General features: G+C 41.5%; 1 protein-coding gene across 1 annotated transcript in view; it reads right to left on the bottom strand.

Annotated features, from left to right (window-relative positions):
- Positions 1-20,167, bottom strand: part of LOC138160274 (transmembrane protein 132B-like) — a 138,625-nt gene extending 118,458 nt beyond the window's left edge. The window contains exon 1 of the mRNA XM_069087176.1: positions 20,024-20,167. The gene's annotated coding sequence lies outside the window, so the exon portion shown is untranslated. The remainder of the gene's footprint in view (positions 1-20,023) is intronic.
- Positions 20,168-20,585: the final 418 nt, after the last annotated feature.

Below are 20,585 nucleotides of genomic sequence, written 5' to 3'. Positions count from 1 at the left end.
ATAACACATGTCTGATGCTGAACAGATTAATGTTAAAACCCTCTTGCTATACTTTTAAGTTGACTTTTCCATCTTCTTTGGAGATGACTAACAAATCACACACAGCCATTGTTCTTCCCATAATTTGGGAGGGGTGGGCAGGTGGGAATAGGAATGAGGTGATCCCCATCTCTAATCTAGCAATGATTTAAAACACATCGTGAATGACACAAGAGAGAAAGTAATCAAGTGTTTCAAATCCATTCATAATTTTTTTGGTGAAACAGATAAGTTATAAAAGCATGGAAGAAGGGTTTAGGATATGTATTGAGTCTCAGGTTTAGGAAGGAAAACCAAAATCACATAATCCCAGGGCTGGAAATGATCACGTAGGACACATAATTCAAATTGTACCTCAAGACTGACAAGCAGTCATCCAGGCTTTATTTGAATCCCTTCAATGATTTGGGGGGTGGGGAGGTTCACTACCTCCCAGGCAGTCCTAATTCCACTTTGAGACACTACTAATCAGTAAGTAGGATATTTTTGTTTGCTTGGTTTTTGCTTTGGGTTTTTTTTGTTTGTTTTTTTACCAAACCTAAAATTTCCTCTTCACAACTTACATCCTTTACTCCTATTTATGGCCTATAGAGTCAAGCTAAAGAAAACTACCCCATCTTCCATATAATAGACCTATGAATGTTTCATCCCATGAGTCTTCTTTTCTCCAGGCTAAACTTCCCAAGTTCCTCCAACCAATCTTCACATGGAATTGGTGAAGGCCCTTTGGCACTGCCCTCCAACTTGGCAGCATCCTTTCTAAAAATCTCAGGTTTCCAAATGTAGACATTAGAAGGAATCACTTGGGGCGGCCAGGTAACACAGCAAGTAAGAGCCCTGGACCCAGAGCCGGGATGACCCGGGATCGAATCCGGGCTCTGATATTTAGCACCACACCCAGAAATAACTGGCTGTGTAACCGTCAGCAAGTTACTTAACCCCAATTTCTTAAAACAAAAAAGGCATCATTCTTCTCGGCTATGTGTCACACTAAGTCAACAGTTTGCACCTTCCAGATGAAGCCCACACTCAGGACTGGGTCCCTTCTTATTTCTACTCCCATTCTTATTCCATTTTACTCCCTTCTGTGCTCCATGATAACACTGACCTCCTTGCATTTCTTGGGATGCCCTCCCATCTCTGTCCCCTGTCCTGGCTATTCCCCTTTGCTAGAACACTGCCCCCTCACTCCCAACTCTTGGCTATGCCAACATCTTCAAGATGACTCGAAATCTACTTTCTAAGGAGGGCTTTCTTTATTAACTACTTTTTTCAATCAATAAGAATTTATCTTCTCTCCTTTATCCCTTCCTCCTATACCCAGAAAAAGAAAAAAGAAAACCCAACCCTGGTAACAAATATGCATAGTCAAGCAAAACAAGTTCTCACATTGGCTACAGCCAAAGAAATAAGTGTGTCTCATTCCTCATCTGGAGTCCATCCCCTTTTTCTCAAGAGGAGGACGGCATTCTTCATCATCAGCCCCTGGGATCAGGGTGATCCATTGCTCTGACTGCAGGTCTTACATCTCCTGAAGCTGTCTGTCTTTACGATGTTGTTATTATTGTCTACATTGCTCTTCTACTCACAGGATGCCCTTTCCTGTCCTGCTAATTGCTAGCCTTCCTCAGAGAGATGACCTCCCTTCAGTTGGGCATAGAGCTTGCAGGAACTGAGTTATTTCACATCCCCTGCCCCATGACATGTGAGCTCCTTAAGAATAGGGACTATGCTTGTCTTTGGATGCTCGGTGCTAGGCACCCAGTAAACATTTAATAAATGCTTGTTGACTGACTGCCTGAAACTAAGAAGATGGATTGGGCACTTCACTTTCTGCCTCTTGCGTAGTGCATCAAGGACAGTGTTTCATGTCCCCTTCTGTGAGAATCAATAGAGACTCCATAAAAGGTAAAAGGCGAAGAATGGAGCCGTATGAGAGAGAGAGAGAAAGAGAGAGTAGGTAGGAGAGAGACACAGAGAGAAGAGAGACACAGAGAGAGAGAGAGAGACAGGAGAGACAGAGAGAAAAAGAGAGGAGAGAAAGAGAAACAGAGAGAGAGAGAGAGAGAGAGAGAGAGAGAGAGAGAGAGAGAGAGAAGAGAGAGAAAAAAGACAGAGTGGAGAGAAGAGAAAAAAGAGAGGAGGGGAGCTAAGGGGAGGAGAGAGGACAGAGAATCAGTACTAGGCTTTCCAAACATAATGTAACAAAGCAAAGCAATGAATAGGATGGTGGGTTCTGAGGGTAGAGGCAAGAGTCAACAGATAGATCTGGACCAAAGCAAGGGCGGACAACTCTGTCAACAGAAGGGATGATGGCACAACAAATTGCAAAAACCCACAGGGAAGGAAATGGGGTTGACCCACCTGTTCTCCATGATGAGTCGATGCTGTGGGAAGTTTAAGCATCAGATGGAAGGCAGCTGGGTTAAAAACAAAGGTGAAACCTCCCTTCTCACCCCCTGGGAAATTTTTCCAAAAGATAATAAAAAGAGCTGACATTTATATAGCTCTGCTAAATTTACAAAATGCTTTGATATACATTATTTCAACGGTGCCTCATAACTAGCCTGTGATGGGGACACAGCAAGTCTGATGATCCCTGGTTTATACTTGAGGAAACTGAAGTTGAGACATTAAGGCCAAGGTCTCAAGGTCACATAGTGGGTGTGTGCTGGAAATAGGACTCTGTTGACGTTAAATCTCTCTCCCACCATACCCACCATGCCAAGTTACAGTCACAGCCATCATGGCAAATACTTTTACTTTCTAGCAATGTTTGACTGAAGGACAAGATCACAGAAGGTGTAGGGACAATGATCATCAGCTCAGAGAATTCTTTCCTTTTTTAAATTGTCCTGGCCTTTGACCTTGTCAAGTGAGGAGAAGTAGTATGAGTGCTCCTTTCACCAGTAGACAACCTCTAAAATTCATAGTATAGGAGAGTGTCTCAGACCCTGAAAGGGTAAGCAATCCACCCAGGAACATACAGCCAAGATGACAAGTCAGGGGCTGAACTGGAACCCAGACAAGAGCGTTTCTGGAGTAAACTGAATCATGAGCTATTTTTTAAATTTTCAATGTGACTATTTTTACCTCAAATATTGAAAGATACTACAAATCAGCATTTGATTTATTGTTTTGTGATGGAGTGATGGGGAAAATGTAATATTGTAGACTGAACTTACAAGTGTGCCTCAAAAAAAAAAAAGTGGGTCATATGTTGTTGCTTTTGTTTCATTTTTTCTCCAAGAGCTGGTTGTTAAACCTTTACAAGCACACTCCTAAACCCAGATCTTTCTGCTTCCAAGGCTGATCCTCTACCAAATTATGCCAAGTAGCTTCTCAGATAATTTTTTAGTGAGAAGAATTTTCACCCTCAGTACATCCCCGTAAATTGGCCACAGTCTCCCCTTTCATAAGGTAACTTCTTTCAAAGTAATTTTCCTGGGTGGAAAAAAAAATAATCCTCTTTCAGTGACAATGCATAATCAGAGGAGGAGAAATCAAACAAGCTTTCCCAGTATCCACCATGAGAAGCTGAATCCATTATCACCCCCATCTGTAGTCAGGGTGTAATGCATCAATCAATGATTGTTGGCCTGCCTTGTTTCAGAATTGTCCAAGCGTCACTTTAAGCTAAGACAATGGTCAAGGGAGAGAGCCTTTGACAGTTTCAATGGCTGTGACTAATAGCATCTTATAAAATTTAGAGCAAATAGCCCAAGAATGTCTGGAGACAAGCAATAACGCGACTGAGAGCCCTGAGGGGAAAGGCAGAACTCGGTATCAGAAAGTCACTTTGCAAACATTCACTGGGGTTAAATCCCTGGAGTCTAACGGGGAGGGGAGCAGGAGTGACTGATTGTGAGGGGTCCCCAAATCCATATGTGCACCAGACTTCCCATCTCCCAAGGAAACGACAGCATCGCCAACTCATTAAATGGCTCCAATGGTGATAAATAAACAAGCGTACACCTTCTGCAGACTGAATAAATAATATGTCTCCCACATATGTGCGTTACTATTTTTCAAATGTATGTAGATACTGTTGTGATTAACAGAATGCAAATTCAGTTACAAGTGTTAACTTAATTCATAGCAGCTTTTGGCTCCTCCATTCATCTATTCATTCATTCAACAAGCATTGATTAATCAACTGACACCCTACACAGGAGGCAGGAAGATAAAGCAAAGCAAAACTTACTCTCAGGGAGTTTCAATTCTATTGAAGGGAAACGATGGGTATGCCCACAAGAAAATTCAAACCATGTGCACCAAGTAAATTGAATTCTGTATGATGCAGAGAAGAATGGCTGCCCATTACCTATAGGATCAAATGCACCCTACTCTGTTTGGCCCTGAGAGTCCTTCATGGTCCCTTTCCACCTTTCCTATACTTGACCCCCTCCAGAATGCCCTGATTCAACTACACTGGCATACTTGCTGTTCCTCATACATGTTCCATCTCCAGCCTCCAAGACTTTGTTCTGGCTGTCTTCTCTTATAATGCTCTCCCTCCTTACCTCCACCCTTTGATCTCCTTCAAGCCTCGACTCAGGTCCCATCTTCCACAAGAGGCTTGTTTTTGTTTTCTTTCTTGGCGTAACCCAGTTGCTAATGCATTCCCTACCAAGACTGTCCCCCATCTATTCTGAACATATCATGCATGTTCCTAGTTATATGCACCCTGTCTGCCTCATTACAGTGTGAGCTCCCTAAGGGAAGGCGCTACATACTCAGTGTTCAGCATAGCGAGGACACAAGGAATGGTAAAAGCCATGTTTATAAGAATTCAATAAATGTTTGTTGACTGACTATTCTATGTGGAGTGCTGGGAATACAAGGCAAAAACTGAACGATCCTTTCCCTTCAAGGACTTTACTTTCTACCAAAGAGAATAATAATAATAATAACTCACACTTATATAGCTCTTTAAGGTTTACCAAGGATTTTCTATACATTAACTCATTTGATACAACATCTTTATAAGGACTTTACAGATGGGGAAACTAAGGCACAGGACAATTAAGTGACTTGCCTAGGGTCATATAGCTAGAAAATCTCTGAGGCAGGATTCAAACTGATGCCAAGTCCCACAATTCATCCACTTTGCCCCCTACCTGCCTTGATACAATGTGTAAACAGATAAAATCAAGGCCATTTGAGGAAAGAAAGAGCATTTAAGTGAGACCAGGAAAGGCTTCCAATAAGGAGGCAGTAGTTGAGTTGAATCCTGAAGGAAGGTAAAAGATCCTGGGAAGGCCAGAGAGCTTCAAAGGTCAAGTTGAATAAGGAATCTCCATTTCCGCTTAAAGGTAAGAAGGCTCAAAGAAGATTGTCCATAAGGAACAAAATCAGACTGGCTTCAGATAAAGGTCATCTTGACAGTCATAGAGATGATCCACTGAGGACGAGATACAGAGGCCTAGCTCAGGTCCTTGTCACCTCCTGTCTGAACAGTAACCACAGGCTCCTACTGGCCTTCTTGTCTACTTCTCTGCCCTCAGCAATCCATCCCCCACCCAGCTACCAAAGTGATGCATTAAAAGCCAGAGTTAAACCAGTCACGAATCACAGATTATCTAAGGGTAAAAGTCCTCAGAGGTCATCTAGGCCAATCTCATTTCTTCAATAAGAAAATAAGCTCAGTGACTTGCCCAAGGTCACACGAGTGGTAAATGACATGATTTGAACCCAAGTCCCAAGACTCCAAATCTAACAAGTTGTTATCGTTTAGTTGTTCAGTCATATCGGACTCTCCATAACCCCACTTGGGATTTTCTTGGCAAAGATATTGGAGCCATTTGCCATTTCCTTCTCCAATTCATTTTACGTTTATGTTATAAACTCACATACTTTCCCCTGAACCATGATGCTTCCAACCACATCATTCCCCTGCTCAGCAAACACCAGTGGACCTCTATTACTTCTTCACTCAAATATAAACTCCTTTATTAATTTGGCATTTAAAGGCCTTCCTTCCCAGACTTATTCCATATTATTCCCCTTCATGCACTCTCTGAGTTCAGCTAAACTATGTTTCCTGCTGTTCCTCACCCCTAACATGGCTCATCCTGTCTCCTTTTCACTGGTTTCCTCCTATGCCTGTAATACACTCTCGAGTTTCCTTTACAGTTCAGTTTAAAGTTCATTTCCTACGGGAGGCCTTTCATGATGCTTCTAGCTTTTAGAACTCTCCCCTTGTATTTACTGTTTATATGTGTTCTATATATGTACATTCTATATATGTACATCTTGTCCCTCCCCCCAGTAGAATGTAAACACCTGCTTGGGAGTCAGCATTTAGTCTAACACCAATGTGGAGAGTCCTTGTGCCCCGGAGACCACCAGGCTGCCAAAGGCGACCCAAGCCAGCCAATGCCAGAAAAATGGAGCAGACCAAATCCCCATGCCAATAAGTAATGGGGTCAATTTTGTTGCACCTCCAGCCCAAGGGAGATAGAGAAGTCCAGTCTTAAAAAACAAGCAACAAAAAAACAAAAAGTCTCAAAGTCCAGTCCCTATGGTTAAGAAATTTCTATTGGGACACCTTGGTTTCCTCATTTTTAAAATGGAGGGGGAAGAAGCAGAAGATGAATGAGGTTGTGGACAAAGAGCCCATTCCACAAAAGGTCCCTTCTGGTTCTCATTCTCTGACTTTAAACTTCTGATTTCACTTCTCTCTCCACTAAGCCATAATGACGCCTTGAGAAAGACACAACATTGTCTCTTCCCACAAGAGATCCAATGAACTGATATAGGTTGGAGTCCAGAGTCTGCTTTACCATTTCAGGGCCAATAAAATAGGTCAAAGTGGGAGGAGTTCAGAAGAGAGAAAGAGGGACATTTGGGAAGTATTCAAGTCCTTGTCACCATCTCTGGACTCTCAGTGAGACACCCATGGAACTGGTTATCTCTCAGTAGTCAGAGACCTGAATTCCCTAAACTCTGACACTAAGTCAGTGGGGTCAGACTCAAAAAGACACAGAAGCCACTTAGTCATGCATAGATCCCGAAGAAATGTTGACTTAGAAAACCACATATTAATAATATCTATGTTTTGTTGTATTTTTATTTGTTTTTTAATATTTCCCAATTATGTTTTAATGTGGTTGGTGGCACTCAGTAGTGTTGGGGGACAGGGAGGAAAGGGGAGTATGTGTTTGATACTTCTGTTCTAATCTCCCAGCACCTAGTACTGTATTTGTGCATACATAATAAAACACAGTTAAGTACTGATGAACCACTGAGGGGGGTGGCAAGGTCCAGTGGGGGGAAATGCACTGAATTTAGAGGCAGAGGACTTGAGTTTGAATCCTGTTTCTGCTGCAAGTCACCACTTCTCTGGACCTCTCTTTCCTCATCTGTAAAATTTGGAGGTTGGATGGGGTGGCCAGGTGGCTCAGCGAGTAAGAGCACCAGCTTCAGTGTCGGGATGACCTGGAGATCGAATCCCAGGCTCAGATACTTAGTACCACACCCAGAAACACCTGGCCGTGTAACCTTGAGCAAGTTACTTAACCCCAATTGCTTAGGGGCGGCCAGGTAGCTCAGCGAGTAAGAGCACCATCTCCAGTGTCGAGATGACCTGGATCAAATCCGGGCTCAGATACTTAGCACCACACCCAGAAATAACTGGCCATGTAACCTTGAATAAGCTACTTAACCCCGATTGCTTTAAAAAAAAATTGGAGGTTGGACCAGATGGCCTCAGAGGTCTCTGCCATCTTTGAACCCAGGGTCTTAAAGTCTCTAGATGGGGGTGTTCAGGTGAGGAAGAGAGAATGGATGAGGGAAAAAATGCACATGGAAATGTTCTGGATGAAGAGACAAGCTGGAGGGTCTTTGCAGCCCAGGGCTGGCACATTAAAAGAATTCACTGCATTATGCAGGAACAATACCAGAATGTTAGTTCTTAATTGGAGATGCCAAAGACAGAAGTGAACAAACTAACTGTCTAATTAATATTGAAATCATAATCTCCCAAACAGTAACAAAAGGTTGAGAATACAGAGTTCCATATTCTGGCCAACAGGAAATGTATGACATATCTCCAATTAGAAAGGAACAATAAAAGTCTAAATTGCCAGGATAAAGAAGGGACAAAATTAGTCAAGAGAAACCAGACTGCCTGACAACAGGAATTTGCAGGTCTGGCTCTTTAATGTAGGAGAAAGAGAATATAATTCATTCCTAGTGATGGAATGATACTGACTTCTATGTGAGCCAGAAAATACCCAGAGGAGGACAACCAGGAAGGTGACAGCCATGTGGACCATACCATTTGAGGCCTGGGTGAAGGAATTAGGGATGGTAAACCTGGAGAAGACTTTCAGGGTGAGGGAGAAATGATCACTGCTTCCAAGTTTCTATGACTTATAATCAAAGGATCATATATTCTAAAGGGGCTATCACCTGGAAGGAGGAATTAGCTCTGAACTAGGATCACTGGATGGAAGATGTAATGTAGCAAATTTAATCTTACTATAGCTTCTAGCCCAGTGTGCCTTGGGAGGTAGTGGGCACCTACTGCAGTAGGTGTCTTCTAGCAAAGTATGGATGACCCTTTGTTGGACAAAGGGTAGAAGCCATGCTTTTACACTCATAGGTTGAACTGTAAGGCCATTGAGGTCCCTTCCAACCCTGAAATTTTGTGATGCTGTGTGATAGTCTGGTCTCTATTCCAACAGGCATTGGACTATGGACTACTATGTACAAGGTTCTGTGGAATGGGTATTGGGTACATAAAAACAAATGGAAAAATAATCTTTGCTTTCAAGAAGTTTACACTACATTATCCTGGGGTGGGGGCAGGGGACAGTGTGGAACACAACATGGAAACAGAGAAATATATGTATGATAGTTTGAGGACAATGGAGAACATTGATAACTCTAGGGATCAAAGAAACCATCCTATAAAAGGTGCTCAGCATTGAATATCTTTTGCTCGAGGGTGAAGAACACTAGAGATTCTAAGATGCAGAGATGAGGAGGGAGGGTGTAAGATGCCCCATCCCTTAAAGATGTGTAGTTAAGTGGAGAAATGGAAAAAATAATTTTCTTACAATTTTTTACAAAATTTTTTTTACAATTTTTTTTATAATTTTTTTACATTTTTTTTTAATTTGAAGGACAAGAGTTATTTCAATTGCAAAAGGGTAAGGGGTGGCTAGGTGGCGCAGTGAGTAAAGTGCAGGCCCCAGAGTCAGGAGGACCTGAGTTCGGTTCTGGCCTCAGACGTTTAATACCCCCACACAAAAAACTAGCTGTGTGACCTTGGGCAAGTTACTTAACCCCAACTGCCCTCCAAAAAAGGAAAAAAAAGGCATAATATATTGTCACCACCATGAATGAACATTTTGCTGTTGAAAAGGAGTAGGGAAAGAACTTTGTTTTTAACAAAAACTTCTAATACATGTGCATTAAGAAACCCAGTATTCAAACAGGATTTGAGCCAATTGTGGTAAAAAAGTAAAGATGTAAATCACCTTGTGAAAGATGTAGAATGTGAACTTCTGTGTGAATAGTTTGAAATTTTAAAGAGATAAAGAACTTTTGTTTATGGAAAACTAGAGAAATATAAAGGCAGCTAGAAGGCTCACTGTATAGCCCACCAGGACTGGAGTCAGGAAGACCTGAATTCAATTCTGTTTTCAGATACTTACAAATGGTATCACCCTGGGCAAGTCACTTAAGCTGTTTACCTCAATTTCCTCATCTGTAAAATGAGCTGAAGAAGGAAAAGGCAAACTGCTCCTGTATCTTTGCCGACAAAACCCTAAATGGGGTCATGAAGAACTGGATATAACTGAAATGATTGTGCAACAACAAAGAGAAATATAAGTACAAAGAAGTAGTTTCAAGAACAACAAAGGACAACGTTGAAGACTTTACAAAGAATGATGGAACATGAGTTCATTTGCACATACCTGTTTTTGTGTCTAAAAAGGGCAAAAAACTAAAAAAAAAATTTTTTTAAGTCATGCTACATGTGGGAGGACAGTTCTAGTGGCAAAAGGAAATGCACAGGAGGATTTGCAGCTGCTTTGTATCCTGGTGAGCTGGCTAGGTTTATTTTCCAAGTTTGAAAAGTTGACATCTATACTGATATGGGAATAGAATTCTGAGTAGACAAAGCAGTGCCTGGGAAAGTTGGCCTGGTCTATATCATCAAAGATAGCTCAGAAAGCTTGGCAGTCAAGATGGTGAAGGAAAACCCTGCAGATCATACTACTTGAGAACTGGTTGAAGGACATGAGAATTTTGAGCCTGGGGAACTGAAGAATAAAGGAAGACAAGGTAGGGCATGTTACTACCTTCCAGGATTCAAACAAGCTTGACAGGTCTCTGGTTTAAAAAGAAGTGCTATTCACATGAACAGTTAAAACTTCCTAAATAACTTCTAAGGTGATTTGAAGTTGAAAGAGCTTGTAAATACCATGGTAGAGTAGAGAGGAGAAGGAAATTTGCCCAGCTGAAGAGCAATGAGGACCAAGAGGTAATCAGGGAACAGAGAAGCCATTTCACATGAGGTGGATGTTCCCAAATGGTGCTATCAAGCCCTGTAGTCCAGAGCTGTGTGATCCCAAGCACACAGGTTTTCCTCCCCCATGTACTTCCCTGCTGGGTTCCTTTGAGTGTGTGCCCACTCTTCCCCCCACCTACTGAGTGTGTTTGTGGAGGAGTGTAGTCCAGGTTTGTGTACGAATTGATACATTCTATTTTTGCGCACTTGCTTTAATAGATGAGTTTCTGTGGTTTATTATTATTCCTTTTGCCTACTTGCCAAGTAAAAATGGTTATGTTTGAAATCTAAAGCTGTATTATTGTGAGTGGCTGGTTGTATAAATATAACACACTGTGTGGGTATGTTAGATTGTACGTGTCTGGCTGTGAAAATGGATGGGAACTCAAGAGCTAGAGTAGTGACTAAGGAGAGTGTTACTTCCCCTCAACTGGGTTATCCCTAGGACCCTTGGAGAGTTTCAGTGGAACCATGAGGTGATGGTCTTTCTCTAGAAACCTAGACCTTTCAAAGTGAGGGCAAGTTGGGAAGGTGCCAATCCAGAGAGTAAGTAGATGACCACACCTACCTCATGGGATGTCTACACACTCCATATGAGGGGCAAAAAGAGGAGCCCAAATCAAGGGACACCCCATCCACTTTGATAGGACTGGCATTATAAATACATTCTGGACATAGGCAAAATCATAAATGTGGGAAATGAAATAGCATCTTCCAGAAACAGCAAATGGGGTTTCAGGATAGACCACGTCCCATAGCACAGTACTTCTGCTTTTACACAATGCCCAATACAATACTGATCTCACGTCTTCTCCTGTCTCTGGGTATTAATGTGCCTGGAATGTTCTGTTCTTATATTTACCTTTCAGAATTCTGTTCTTCTTTCAAGGTTCAGCTCTCCTGCTATAAAGCCTTCCCTGATCCCCAGTTATCACTTCTCTCCCTTTCCCCAATTACTCTCAATAGACTGTTTCTGATCTCTCCTTTGCCCTCTTCACTACTTACTATATATTATAGTTTTCTGTATATATGTCTGTAATGAGAATGGGAATTTGAAGATCTTCCCTGCCCCTTTAATAAGCCTAAGGGAATTTGAAGACCTTCTCTGTTTTGAAAATATACTCTGCCCCCTAATATGCTGAATGCAATCACATGGAGCCTGTGGTGGCAGGAGTGTGTTGAAGGGTAGAGCAGAGCCCACAGGAAGTTGGGAGTCAGAGCTAGACTAGATGGTTGGGAGGAGAGCACAAGTCCCAGGGAGTCAGTCAGGCTTGTGAGTAAATATTGCTATGTGGGAAGGCTAAAGGATGCTGTGGCTCTCTGCTATTGTGGCTTATTAACTTCTTTGCTACTATGATGGAATCAGTTTACTGGTTTGGGGATTTTATTTTCTGGTGTCTGAATAAATGTTTTGCTTCTGTCTTATATATATATTTTGAGATTAAGCACCATGCAGGTATAGTGATAGTGGGCACTGTAAATATTCCATTGGTGCTACAATATCCTACCCGATGAGTTGAAGGTAAACTTGATAGGGATTGTCATTTTTTAATTTTGTATCCCAGTATTTAACACAGTGTCTTGCATACAGTAGGCACTTAATAAATATTTCTTTGAATAGTAGAAATTCAATAAATGTATCATTTAATTCCAATTTGTCCTCCACACAGATGCCAAGATAGTATTCTTATAGTCTGTGATGAAGGGGCTGGGGAAGACAGGTACACAAATTCTGTCAGTGAACTTGTGAAGCAGTATATTATAGAAACAATCAGGAATTATTAGAAAATAGGGACTAAGACATCTATTCCCCATTGACCCAGAAATCCCATGGCTAAACCTCTTCCCTCAAAGAAATCAAAGGTATGGGGTAGCTAGGTGGCACAGTGAATAGAGCACTAGCCCTGGAATCAGGAGGACCTGAGTTCAAATCTGATCTCAAACACTTACTAGCCATGTGACCTTGGGCAAGTCACTTAACCCCAATTGCCCTGCCTTCCCCCCCTTCCAAAAAAAGCAATAAATAAATAAAAATCAAAGGTAGAAATAAAGGTCCTCTACATGCCAAAGTGTTCATAACATCCCTTTTGTCATATCAAAAAATTGAAAATGAAGTAGATACAATTAAGAAATAGCTTTAAAATGTGATATGTGAGTGCAATGGGATATTAAGATACCCAAAGTAATCAAGACTATGAAGAATTAAAATAAACATGGGAAGGCTCAGATGAATTGATTCAGAGTAAAGAAAATAAAACCAGCACAATGACTACAATTATAGAAATGAAAAGAATGAATTGGAATCCTATAAGCTCTAAGGACCAAGTTTGGTCCCAGAGAAGAGATGAGAAAATGCAGCTCCTGCTTTTTGCCAGAGAGGTGGGGGATTCTGGGTGGGGAAGACTGCCCACATCCATGTTACATGTGTCGAGTGGTTGTGCTGAACCAATCTTTTTTTGTTTGCTTGGTTGTTTTCTCTCCTTGTTTCTCGGGAGGGAAAGGGAAAATAAATACTCAGAAATTATTGTGATAAAAGAAACACAGGTCAGATATACATCTTCATCAGAAAGTAGCTACTGACCATCTTATCCTGTTCAAATTCTGTCACTCAAGGAAGAGTCAGAAGGAGATTTCATAATTCTTGTATATTAACTACATGAATGCAACTGCCAATATAAATAATGGTGTTCCCCACATATGACACTTCATCTCCAATTTCCATACCTTTCCACTAATTACCACAGTACCTGCTGGTGGGTCTGCATGCCTCAAGTCTCTTCCTCCTCTAATCCATCCTCCATCGAATCATTTTTATAAAGCATGGGTTTGAACATGTCACTCACCTACTCAATAAACTTCAATGGCTCCCTATTGCCTCCAGGATCGAATAAATGATCTCTTTGGCATTCAAAGCCCTTCATCACACAGCCCCCTGCTACCTCTCCAGTCTACTTACACCTTACTCCCCAATACATATTCTTTCATCCAACGACACTGGCCTCCTGGCTGCTCCATGAGCAAGACACTACATCTCTTTGTTCTGGGTATTTCTCAGGCTAGAACTCTCTCCCTCTTTCACTCTTGACTACTAGGCTCCCTGACTTCCTTTAATTCCCAACTAAAACCCTGCCTGCTACAGGGAGCTTTCCCCAGCACGTCTTAATTCCAGTGCCTTCCCTCTGTTAATTATTTCCCATTTATCCTGTATGTAGTTTGTTTGTACACATACATATATATGTTGTCTCCCCCACTTACATTGTAAGCTCCTCGAGGGCAAATACTTGCTTTTGTCTTTTTTTGTATCCCTAGCACTTAGTTCAATGCCTGGCACATGGCAGATGCTTAATAAATATTCATTGATTGGTCTATAGATTGGATGGCCCTCATACCTGGAGCCTCCTTGACAGTTTGGCTCAAGAGTCACTTTATGCAGGAGACCTTTCCTGATCCCTGCCCCCAGTTCTTAATGCCCTCCCCTTCCCCAACATTAATTTACATTTACTATGTAGATACAGATATATTTATATATTTTCATAATCATAGGAGCATAGATTCAGAACCAGAGGAAAAGGCCATCTGAGTCCCCTTTGGATTTAGATACCTACTAACGCAACGTATCTCCTCCATCTCAGTAGAATGTAATGTCCTTGAAGGAAGGGACTGTCTCATTTTTGTCTTTGAATACCCAGTCCTTAGCATGGTGTCTTGTATGTGTGCATAGCAGGCACTTAACAGATATTTTTCAAGTTGAATTGGGTTAAGATAACCCAGGGATAAGGACTAGCATATCCATCAGGGAACATCATCATCATCACATTTATATTGTACCTACTATGCGCCATCCACTGTGCTAAGTGCTTTAAAATTAATCTTATTTGATCTTCACAACAACCCTGGGAGGGAAGTGCTGCTATTACCTCCATCACCCCTTTCATCCCTCACAGGCCACTTCTTTTTTTATTTTTAAAATTTATTTATTTACTTTTAGTTTACAACATTCAGTTCCACAAACTTTTGAGTTCCAAATTTTCTCCCCCTTCCTCTCTCCCCCCTTCCCCCCATGGCAGCATGCAATCTGATATAGGTTCTACAAATACATTCTCATTAAACATTAGTCAAGTTGTAAAGGAGAATTATAATCAATGGAATGAACAACGAGAAAGAAGAAACAAAACAAAACAAAACACAAAAGAGAGAGAGAGAATAAGCAGTTTGCTTCAATCTACATTCAGCCTCTGTAAATCTTTCTCTGGATGTGGCTAGCCTTTTCCATCATGAGTCCTTTGGAGTTGTCTTATAGCCTTGCACTGCTGAGAGGAGCCCAGTCTATCAAAGTCAATCATCACAGATACGATGTGTCTGCAATTGTGTACAAAAGTTCTGGTTCTGCTCCTCTCACTCAGCATCAGTTTGTATAAGTCTCTCCAGGTTACCAGGAAGTCCGTCTGCTCCTCATTTCTTATAGCACAATAGTCTTCCATTACCTTCATATACCACAACTTGTTTCTCCATTCCCCAAGTGATGGGCATCCCCTTGATTTCCAATTCTTTGCCACCACAAAAAGAGCTGCTATAAATATTTTTGTACAGATGGGTCCTCCTCCCACTTGCATGATCTCTTTTGGATACAACCCTAGAAGTGGTATTGTCACAGGCCACTTCTGCAAAGGCAAGTGACCCCAGAGCATTCTAAAAATCGGGGAACTTTGTTCTAATGTCCTTTTCCTGACCTTTCACTATCTCATCTTTCTCCAGCCTGTATAATTCCAGGTGCACCAAAACTTAATTAATGCAGAGTTAAGCTGAAGATGACTAGCTATGATATTGATATGTAGTCTCTCTGTGCTTCTCCCAAAAGACAGAGAGAGCTCAGCTGATATGCTGATGATCTGGGCACCTTGGAGAGCTGGGCAATTTATTGATAAACAACACAATTACTAATCAGATTTGGGAGAAAATAAAACTATGACCCTTTACATAGTCAGAACATAATTTTAATGAGAAGGAAAAAAAATCACTAATATGCCACCTCATGAAGATTAATGTGGGACTGCCTGTCTGGGAGTTCCTTTGGAAAGTAAATTAATTACCTCTGGACCCAAATGGGTCCAATATACACTTTTTTTTGCCTGCCCTGTCAGTCTGACACAGTGATAGGTTTGAAGTCTAGAAAACCTGAATTTAAATCCCTACCTTTGACAATTACTACCTGTGTGACCCTAGGTAAGGACCTTACATTCTACTGGTGGGTCACACACAATCCATTAGTGACTTATTCCAGTCTGTGACTAAGTCACTGAAAAGGTTGGACTGAAGGGTTTCCAAAATTCCTTATTCCTCCCACTTCCCCCAATGATCCTAGGGAGTATCCTAAGGCACATAAAGGTTGATGATGATGATGATGATGATGATGGTAGAATAAGCATTTATGAAGCACCTACTACATGCTGAGATACATACTACATTGTGTTGAGAGTTGGGGACACAAAGAAAGCCAAAAGACAGTTCCTGTTCTCAAGAAGCTTTGCTGATGAAAACGACAACAAAAACAATCACATGCATGAATAAGAAGGTAACACCAGCACCCACAGCCCAAGGTCGTTATATGGATGGAGGGAGGTGATATGTATAAAATGCTTCACATAAGAGCATTTTTATCACACTTCAAGGCTTGCAAAGTGTTTTGCAAACATCCCCTCCCTTGACCCTCACAATAACCCTGGCAGGCAGGTTCTAGGTTCATTTGAAGATGACGCACAGGATCAGAGAGTTAAGTGGCTTGCCCAGAGTAACACAGGTATTAAGTATATGAGGGAGGATTTGAACCCAGGTGTCTGTTGACACCAAGCCTAGCATTCTACTAACCTTTGTCTCTAGTCACTTCTTGTCCCTGAGGCTCAGTTTCCTCATGCATCAGAGATAATAATGTTGGTGCTGCTCACCCCAAAAGGCCATTGTTGAGTAAAGTGGTTTGTTTATAAGCCAAATGCACTACATCAATTATTATCAATGTCACAAAGCGCAATGAGCAACCAGTCTTTGGGTTCTACCCTGAGAAGGTAGCATGATTAGATTCAGCTCTCTCTAATGCTTTAAGATTTAAGCCACTTTAGATTTGTTTCATCAAAAAGCCCCCTTGCAGCAGGCCTCCAAGCTGAGGCATTGGCCCAGGTCTTAACATCTTTTCCCTTTTATCTCTGGTAAAAGTGCATTTTCCAAACTTAGAAAGCCTGCCGTGCCAAAGCTGGATTTTTCCCAAAGATTGTTTCTGATTAGGGTTCACATGAATAATATTTCTAGTGGAAAAGCTCTTGCTTCAATCAAAAGGGGTCCAGGTTTTAGCAACAACCTCCTTCAGGCCATCTCCCGCTGAGTCTTGTAGAGTAGAAAGAAACAAGAAATGTCCAACTCCACCCAGGCCTTTCCTCTCTTTGCACCAATAACAACAAAAAGCCTAAAGGGCTTCCTAACCTACCTGGAGGCTGTGAAGATGGTATTTTATGGCAAGCCTTTCTAGAAGAGCAGACATAGTCTCAGGATGGTGAGAATTCAGCATTTATTTTTTTAAATGAATAATAATTGAGAGATCTGAGAGTTCTCGAGATCTCTTAAAGTGGGAGAAATGGTTCTGAAGACACAGATGCCCCTACCCCGGCTCTCTGAGGTTGCTACTACAAAAGATAAATCCAACGGATGAGCTAAAGAAAAACTGAGCACATGCAGAGATATTCACTCTGTTGGTTGAAACAGCAACCTGCCAAGGACATGGAAGAGCCACCTGCTGGACCTGGATGGGATCAGAAACCCAACCACTGATTCAGAGGAGCCAGAGAAATACCCTAAAGTAAGCGCTTAGAGTGAATTAATATTACACAAAATTATGTGTTGGAGGGTGCTTATTTGGGAGAAATAATGGTGACGATAATAATAGCCAATATTTATGTCATGTTTTAAGGTTTAAAAAAGGTTTTAAGGGGGTGGCTAGGGGGTGCAGTGAATAGAGCACTGGCCCTGGAGTCAGGAGAAACTGAGTTCAAATCCAGCCTCAGACACTTAACACAAAAAACTAGCCATGTGACCTTGGGCAAATCACTTAACCCCAATTGCCCTCCAAAAAAGCAAAAAAATAAAAAAGGTTTTACAAAAATTCTAGCATCTGGGCCTCACAATAACACTGTATAATAGATGCTACAGGTATTGGATCAGTAACTAAGGTGAAGCAATCAGAGCTTTGCACCCAGACACGAGATTTAGAGGGTGCTGAAAGTTCTTACAGTCCTTCAAACAACATATAAACAACAGTGTTTAGTATCTAGTCAGAAAAAGAAAATAATTGCAATTAGAGGGCCTACTTCCCAGAGGAGCCCTTCCCAAAGGGTTTAAAATTTTTATTTTAGGGTATATTTTAATGTCATTTATCACAAGCATGTTTTGTGTGGCCCTAGGCCATAGTGAATAGAGTGCCGGGCCTGGAGTCAGGAAGACTCACCTTCACGAGTTCAAATCTAGCCTAAGACATGTACTAACTAGGCAAGCCATTTAACCCAATTTGCCTCAGTTTATTCACCTGTAAAATGAGCTGGAGAAGGAAATGGAAAACCACTCCAGTCTCTGTGCCAAGAAAACACGAAACATAGAGTTGGACACGATTGAAACAATGAACAAAAATGGACAGAGAGCATTATGGTTCAAATAGGCACTATTAATTCTGTTTTACAGACAAGAAAATTGAGGCTTAAATTATTTTCCTGGGTCACACAGCTGGTAAGTGTCAGTGGCAGGATTTGAACAGAGGTTTTCCTGACTCTCAAGTACAAGGTTTTACTAAGATATCTTGTGCACCAACCATCTTTCCCAAATCCTAAGTGGGATGTCCAGACCTCCTACTGTAGGCTGAGCAAGACAAGCATGGTAGGGTGCATAATGGGATAGGCTTGGAAGCTGGATGTTAGGAGCACATCGAGAGCTAGACAGGACTGTATGGTCCATCTAATCCAACTCCCTAGTTTTACAGATGAAGGAGACTGGGACCCAGATAGTCTTGCTCCAGGCTATACAGGAAGTAAGCAGTAGATCCAGAATTTGAAACCAAGTCTGCCAGTTGACCAACTAACATCTGTTAAGTTCTGATGACCTGCCAGAGATGGAAGGAAGAAGGGAATCTAGGATAGACAACGTTCAAACAATTCTATAAAAATGATATATACAGGATAAATTGGGGATGTCTCAGAGGAAAGGCACCAGAGGCAAAAGTGACCTTAGAGGCTACCATCAAATCTCATTTTACATATGAGGAAACTGAGGCTCAAAGAGGTTAAGCAACTTTCCAGGGTCATACAGCTACTAAGTGTCTGTATTGAATGTGTTAAGGCCCAGAACTTCTGTGATGCTATGATTCTAAGCCACCATCATGTGGGTATGAATTTCTAGGCACTGGGAAAGTTCTTTAAACATACTAAAGTGTAAATGGCTATATTAAGATCTTCCTGAAAACAAGTTTTGACCAGAAGAGAGCAAAACAGGAGTTTACAGGGCTAGCAAGGGGACATAAAAGAGAGGCCTGAACCCTGCCAATGCCTTAGTCAGTGATACATATTAATATTAATATATTATTAATACTATTAATGCATCGATATAAATTCATATTAATTAATAATATTAATATAAATTAATAATTATAAGAATAATAAGAACCTAGTGGCACAGTAGATAGAGCACTGGACCTGGAGTCAGAAAGACCTGAGCTGAAATCCAGCCAGTGAGTGGGCAGGGCAGGGATTATTTTGAAGTCTGGAAATCAGAAACAGGGTCAAGAAGGGAATGAAGACCAGCTTATATCCCTCCACAAAAAAATAGAGGTTCCAGGAAGAACTCACCCATGGGAGAAGGGGACAGGTCTTACAAAGGTATAACCCAGGTTGAGAAAGTTGTAGAGAAGGCTGTATATTCCAGGGCAAGTGGACCCCAGGTACAGAGGGAATTTCTAGGATAAAGCTGTGGTCTAGTCAAATGAATTCCAAAAGCCAGGAAAAGGACTAGGAAGCAAAAAGTACATTTTGAGCTAGAAAGGCCTCAGGAGACCATCTATTTCAACCATCTCATTTTATTCATGAGGAAATTGAGGACCAGGCTGATAATGACCTGTCCAAGGACATGGGATCATAGAAACAGACTCAAAGAAGCCTTAGAGACCAATGGCACATGAGTTATAAGTAACAGAAGAAACACCTGGACCCATTTCTTCACCTACAAAATGAGGGAGAGGGATGGCCTAAAAGATCTACTTCCTCTGATCTTGACTCCACAGCTGGCTCTCTAGACACTAGGCCCAACACTGCGTCTTTCCATTTAATATAGCAGTTTAGAATATGCCAGACGGAACCCAGAAGAAAAAACTGTCAAAGCAAGCTAACGCTAAGAAGAGCCAAAGGGATCTCTCCCACCCAGCCCCCATCATACCTTAATGACATCTTCATCTGTGGACTTACACTCCACTGCATCTGAAACGTCCACCACAGAGCCATCCTCTCCAACGGCAACCACTTTGACTGGAACTGAGACCGCCTTCCCCGTCAGAATAGCTGTGTTCAATACTTCCGTGTCCTAAGCACAGGCACACATTCATACACACACATACACACACACACACATACACACACACACACACACACACATACACACACACACCAAAAAAAAAAAAAAACCTTGGATTAGTAGGCCTGGATGCTAAATGGGGGTTTCTTAGCAGAGGAGTTCCCTGACCTTTATCCCTGCCTTGCAATTAAAAAAAAAATTATATGTATGGGGAAAGTCATTTGCTTATTCCAAATAGAAAATTACCAACTACTTGATAGTTTTCATTCCTAGAATTAGATAATCAACTACATTTCCTCTACATCTTCTCCAGGCCTCCCTACTGTCGAGGTCATTTATCACTCTCTCTAGATTCCCAACACCAGCTCTGCCTTCTCCCCTCACTCCCCACCTCCTGACCCAGGCATGCTAGACATCACAAAGTACC

Source organism: Petaurus breviceps, unplaced genomic scaffold (assembly GCF_028583685.1).
Source record: "Petaurus breviceps papuanus isolate PSGF00001 unplaced genomic scaffold, PetGlider_PUasm1.0 100, whole genome shotgun sequence".
Lineage (NCBI taxonomy): Eukaryota > Metazoa > Chordata > Mammalia > Diprotodontia > Petauridae > Petaurus > Petaurus breviceps.
Note: the sequence above shows the minus strand (reverse complement) of the source record. Positions and strands in the feature narration are given on the sequence as shown.